The sequence below is a fragment of the Crinia signifera genome, chromosome 8 (assembly GCF_055691185.1).
Source record: "Crinia signifera chromosome 8, ASM5569118v1, whole genome shotgun sequence".
In the NCBI taxonomy this organism is placed as follows: domain Eukaryota; kingdom Metazoa; phylum Chordata; class Amphibia; order Anura; family Myobatrachidae; genus Crinia; species Crinia signifera.
Window position 1 is genome coordinate 80,198,046 of NC_139224.1, and position 6,676 is coordinate 80,204,721.

Below are 6,676 nucleotides of genomic sequence, written 5' to 3' on the forward strand. Positions count from 1 at the left end.
TGACTTTTCTTTTGTTTTGAGAGGTTAGGCGAGTAATGGAGAGGTCAGAATCTGACGAATAACCACACTGGGAGTCAGTAGGCGGGATACGAGAGGAACCTGTGGAGGACATTGAGTAAGGTACTAAGAATTTTTCCATGCACCCCCTCCGGCAGGTATGGGCGATAGGTACTGGCCAATGCAGGGATATATGGGTGGAATGTTGCAGGTGTGCTCAAGCAGGAAGGGCAAGTCACATTTCACTGAGGTGATATTATTCAAAAAGAGGTGCAGTCACATTTTAAAGCAGCAAATGAATAGAGACAGCATAGAAGTAAGCAGCATTATCAGCCATGTTGGGCCAATCTTGCAGGTGCAATGTTCAGGTCATCAAATTGCATACACAGCTCTTCCCCCAACACAGGGAGAGAGATAGAGTAGAAAAGAAGCAGTGTACAGTGAGGGGTGGCAGCCACACTATGTTGGAATATTTGGCAGATCTGTGGCACAATTCTTTGCCTAAAGAGCAGCTACAGCAGGTGACCGTATGTGGGCAATGAAGGTCTCAGCCCAGCAAGGAGAGGTATTGCAGTAGTGCATTCACCCTGGCATGGATTGGCTAAGTAGTTGCTAGCCAGGTGGGCACTTAGCTGTGCCTATACATGTAAGGGTTGTGGAGTGAAGATGGGGATCTCGCTGTGGGTATACGGTTTGGGGCTTTGGGTATTATAGGGAGCAGAGTCCTGCACGTGGCCCGAATAGGGTGTAAGCTTCAGGGGTGTCTGTGCTTAAAATGGCCACCGCTGGTGTCCTTCTTCTCCTCCTTCCACCTCCTCCCCAAGCGTCCAGCGTAGAGAGGCCGGGAGGCTGGAGGGTCGGATCAGGCTATTGCCCTGAGTTGAGCTGGCAGGCTGGTGTGTTGGTGCTCACTACGGGCTGGTATGTGGGTAGTTGCAGCGGCTGTGTCCACCGCCAGTCAGCGCGGTAGCGTCCGGCCGCCTGCACGTGACCCCGGAGTCTCTGCCGAGCGCTCCGGGGAATCAGCGCGTGGGGCCCCCGCTTGGCTTACCGGAGCTCTGGGTAGGTGACCGCTGCCGGTTCTCTCCGTCTCTGCCCCCGTCGATGTCACGGAACCTGTCCCACGTTTCTCCGCTCCGGACGACACGAGTGGCGTGCTGTCTCCAAAATCGAGGCCCCGGCCTCAGCCCTGTGGTAAGGCCGCAACCTGCAGGAGCACTTATAAGTGCTCCCCGGCTCTGCGGCACAGCTTCTCCGGCGTCTGGGCACAGATGGATGAGGAAGGGGCTGGGGTAGGAAGCGGGTGTGGAGGAATATAAAGTTATTTAGGGTGGTTTTGGGTGCTGGGGCTGAGGAGCTGATGTGATATGCGTCCTGTCTTTTTACAATAGTTTTAAAATACTATTAAAACCAATTCTTGATGTGTTTAAAACCTTATAAAATATATTTTTTTTAAATACAAACATGCTTCAAATAAAGTGCAGAATAATTAAGGTGCTGGAGAGCAAGTTATGAAAAGTGCTTTAATAGAAGAAAAGTGAACAAGTGCTGTATATAGGTAGATAGGGATATCAAAGGTACCATTTTATTTTGAAATCCGCATTGAGACCCCCAGGTCTGAAGGTCCCAAGCTCGTAATTTGTTTTCATTTCAGCCTTCGCCAAAGCTGATTTTAGGTCCCTTTGTCTCATGTTGCTTTTAATGTGTCTTATTCCACAGAACATTTTAATTCCGGAAGTACAGCTTCCGTGGTGTACCCTAAAATGTTCAGAGAGTGCATGGGTCCTTACACCTTTCTTATTATTTCTAAGGTGCTCTCCGGCCGTGTTTTTAGTGGTCTTGACGTTCTACCTATATACCATAAATTACAGGTGCACTCTATAGCGTATACAACACTAGTGCTAATGCAGGTACTAAAAGCATGAATTTTAAAATTGGTGGTGTTAATATCCACTTCTACGATTTTGATAATGCTTGCCTTTACGTGCCTACAAGCTATACATATCCCGCATCGAAAAAACCCTTGGATTTAATGGTTGTCATTTGTTTTTTGTTATTAGTTGTCATACTCTTTACCAATTTATTTTTAATAGTCGGGGCTTTACGGTAAATACATTTGGGTGCTTCTGGTATCAAACTGCCTATCACCGGATCCTTCCTTAGGATTCCCCAGTGTTTTTTTAAACTGGTTTCTAAGTTTTTGTACTGGCTGTTAAAAGTTGTTATGAACGCCCATTGGAATGCATCTGAACTTCCATTACTATTTTTTGGCTTGGGTTTTAATAGTATTTCTCTATCCAGTTCAGCAACTTTGTTATTCGTTATGGCTAATTGATCTTTCTTATAGCCCGAAGCTTCGAACTTTTGTTCCATTACAGAGGATTGTAAATCATACACTTCCTTGTTTGTACAATTTCTCCTCAATCTCCTAAATTGGCCTTCAGGTATTGACTTCAGCCAATTTGGATGATGGCAACTCGTAGCATTAATATAAACACTTGAATCCGTAGGTTTACAGAAATTTTGTGTACAGATCTTATCATTTTCAATATAAATAGTAATATCTAAAAAATTAATTATTTCCTTACTATCTACAAATGTAAACTCTATATTTAATGAATTGCTGTTAGGATATTCATAAAATTCTTTTAAAACCTCTTCTCCTCCTCTCCAAATAAAAATCACATAGTCTATGTATCTTTTTCAGGACACCAGGTTCGCTCCAAAGGGGCATTGGTTCCAGATGCAATCATTTTCCCAATGCCCCATAAAGATGTTCGCATAACTTGGAGCGAAACTGGTGCCCATCACCGTGCCTACGTTCTGCATATATAACTCCTCGTTAAAAGCAAAATAGTTATGTTCTAAAATGAATAAAACACCTCTGAGTAACTGCATTCTTAAATCTTCTTCAAGGTCACTTGCTGCTAAGGTATCTGTCAGTGCTTTTATCCCATCCTTATGTCGAATGATCGTATAGAGTGACCTGACATCAGCTGTCACTAAAATGAGAAAATAATGGAGGACTTAAAAGAATTATTAACGGAGTTCAAAAACAAAGGGACAATCAACGACAAGGAATATAAATTCCTTGTCAATGAAGAACCAAATGTCCCAGTCCTCTATGTCCTTCCAAAAATACATAAGGACCCCAATAACCCACCCGGCCGACCCATTATATCGGGCATAGGGTCAGCCACAGCGAACCTCTCCGAATTTATCGATTATTACCTCCAACCTCTAGTAATAAGAAATAAATCCCATCTAAAGGACACTAGGGATATGCTGAATGTATTACAGGAGATTGTCTGGGAAGACGGCCTCATTTTTGTGACAGCTGATGTCAGGTCACTCTATACGATTATTCGACATAAGCTTCGGGCTATAAGAAAGATCAATTAGCCATAACGAATAACAAAGTTGCTGAACTGGATAGAGAAATATTATTAAAACCCAAGCCAAAAAATAGTAATGGAAGTTCAGATGCATTCCAATGGGCGTTCATAACAACTTTTAACAGCCAGTACAAAAACTTAGACACCAGTTTAAAAAAACACTGGGGAATCCTAAGGAAGGATCCGGTGATAGGCAGTTTGATACCAGAAGCACCCAAATGTATTTACCGTAAAGCCCCGACTATTAAAAATCAATTGGTAAAGAGTATGACAACTAATAACAAAAAACAAATGACTACCATTAAATCCAAGGGTTATTTTCGATGCAGGCTATGTGTAGCTTGTAGGCACGTAAAGGGAAGCATTAATAAAATCGTAGAAGTGGATACTAACACCACCAATTTTAAAATTCATGATTTTATTACCTGCAATAGCACTAGTGTTGTATACGCTATAGAGTGCACCTGTAATTTATGGTATATAGGTAGAACGTCAAGACCACTGAAAACACGGCTCGGAGAGCACCTTAGAAATATTAAGAAAGGTGTAAGGACCCATGCACTCTCTGAACATTTTAGGGTACACCACGGAAGCTGTACTTCCGGAATTAAAATGTTCTGTGGAATAAGACACATTAAAAGCAACATGAGACAAAGGGACCTAAAATCAGCTTTGGCGAAGGCTGAAATGAAAACAATTTACGAGCTTGGGAACCTCATACCTGGGGGTCTCAATGCGGATTTCGAAATAAAATGGTTCCTTTGATATCCCTATCTACCTATATACAGCTATATACAAAGGGCGTTTCTAACCAGGCGCTGTGAGGGTAATTGGTCAAAAGCTGCTGGTAACTCTTTATGGAGCCATCAATCTCCAGTATACTATACGGAACAAAAAATATTTAAGAGAAACCAGCGCTGAAATGTGCAAATAATATTGCAATTCTTTATGGGAAGGGAGGATGATTTCCCATATATGTTTCCTTGAATGAAAGCAACCTGCGGCAACCAGATGGAACGAAGTGGTTTTCTGCAAAACCCTTTGAGACCAACACTTACTTTAGTGTTCTGTCTCGTGTTCCCGTAGCGTGTTCTTTAACAGATATTTCACCAGCAAGCATACAGGTTCCACAATGAAATCTTTGGAATAGAACTTACTTTGTATTTCAGTCCCGCGTTCCCGTAGCAGGTACTTGATACACAGGTAATCCACTCGTCCACAGGTAAAAAGGAATTTATTGGATACAAGCATAAATAAAAGACATCACTGCGGTGGGGAGACGGCTGAAGTAGAGAGGAGATGCAGATGTTCCGGAATCAAGCGCTGCAGACGCTATCGATCTGGGGACACCTCCGATTTTCTTACAGCTTTCCTCACCGCTGTACAGACTGCCTGGGTGTGGGCAGCAGCAGCATCAACGCGTTTCGGAAAGAATTTCCTTTTTCAAGATATGCTGCACTGTTTCCCGGGTCTCCTTTTCAAGGCTGAGAGGGTTGGTCATCTGACCTATTTAGCCAATCAGAGAGTCCTATAACCCGGCTATAGTATAACATGATAATGATACATACTATAATAGAAACAGATATAATATGATACAAAAAGAGTGTACAAAAGTACATACTGATGCAAAAATTCAATTAATACATGTTTTAACAATCATAAAACCAAAAAAACATTTAATAAAATTCATTTTAAAAGAATTTATATTAAAAAACCAGGATTAAGACAAATCTCTAAAATCATTAGTAAACATATAAACCGTATTAGCCGGGTTATTATGAGGATAAAAGAGAGAGATAAAAAACATGATTAGTAAAATAAAACAAATCTGTCATTACCTAGAGAAAACCGGCATGTTATAAAAACCATTTACATTCAAAATCCAGGTTTAACCCTCCTGGGGTCAGTGTTTTCATATCAAAAATAGTTTTCATCTCTAATCTTGCGAGATCCCCTTCTGTGTTGCGGGTTCTCCAATTTTTATTACAAAGTTTGATCCCACAAAACATCTTCAATGACCTAATGTCACAACAGTGCTTTTCTTTGAAATGTGCCGACACACTGTGTAGATCATACCCCTTTTTTACATTTCTTAAATGTTCTGTCATGCGTTCTCTCAACATGCGACCTGTGCGGCCCACATATTGTAGACCGCATATGCATTCTAATAAATACACTACGTTTTTAGAGCCACATGTGATAAAGTCCCTGATGGTGTAGGAACGTTTGGTGACATTGGATGTGTAAGTGGTAATTTTTTGTCAAAAGGGACCATTTTACACATACTACATTGGCCACATCGGTAAAAACCCATCGATGTTATCCTTGATGGTCTTTTATCCATTGGGATGGCACTTTTTACCAAGTGGTTCTTCAGATTGTCGGCTCTTCTGTATACAAAACATGGTTTATCTTTTAATACAGTTTTTAAAGCAGGGTCTTTAATGAGGATCCCCCAATGTCTTTTTATGATACTCTCCACTATCCGGTGCTGTGAGGAATATTTACTAATGAAGAGTACTTCTTCATTTTTAGCACTACTACTGATTTTTTTGGTTTTTAATAAGTCATCCCTATTAAGGGTACTGCAGGTTTCCATGGTTTTATCCAGATATCTCTGGTCATATCCTCTCTCTTTAAAATCATTGACCATATTGCTGGCCTGTGTTTTAAACGTGTCGACATCGCTGCAATTCCTTCTCAGTCTCTGAAATTGACTGTTTGGAATGCTACGAATCCAATTGTGGTGATGATTGCTGTCAAATCCAATATAGGAATTACAATCTGTGGGTTTTATATAATTTTTGGTGTTCAGTGTATCCTCTTTTATATATATAGTAAGGTCGAGGAAATTAACCTCTACAGAACTAATTCCAAAGGTGAGTTCTATATTGAACGGATTGCTGTTTAGATGGGTGCAGAAATCCGACAATGACTGGTCGTCCCCTCCCCATATGAACAGCACGTCATCTATGTAGCGGGTCCAGAGGACCAAACTGGCATTCCAGGGATGCCCTGCCCACACCTGCAGATCTTCCCAGTGGGCTAGGAATAGGTTAGCATACCCCGGTGCCAGTTTGGCCCCCATCGCAGTCCCCGCTACCTGAATGTAAAATTCTCCTGCATACCAGAAAAAATTATTATTGAGGACAAGACTAGTGCCCTCCAGAATAAAGTTTTTCTCTTTCTCTGAGGTATTGGTGAGTTGTAGGTGGTAGTCCAAGGCGTCTAAGCCATCTTTATGCTGAATGATTGTATACAAAGCTTTTACATCAGCTGTTACC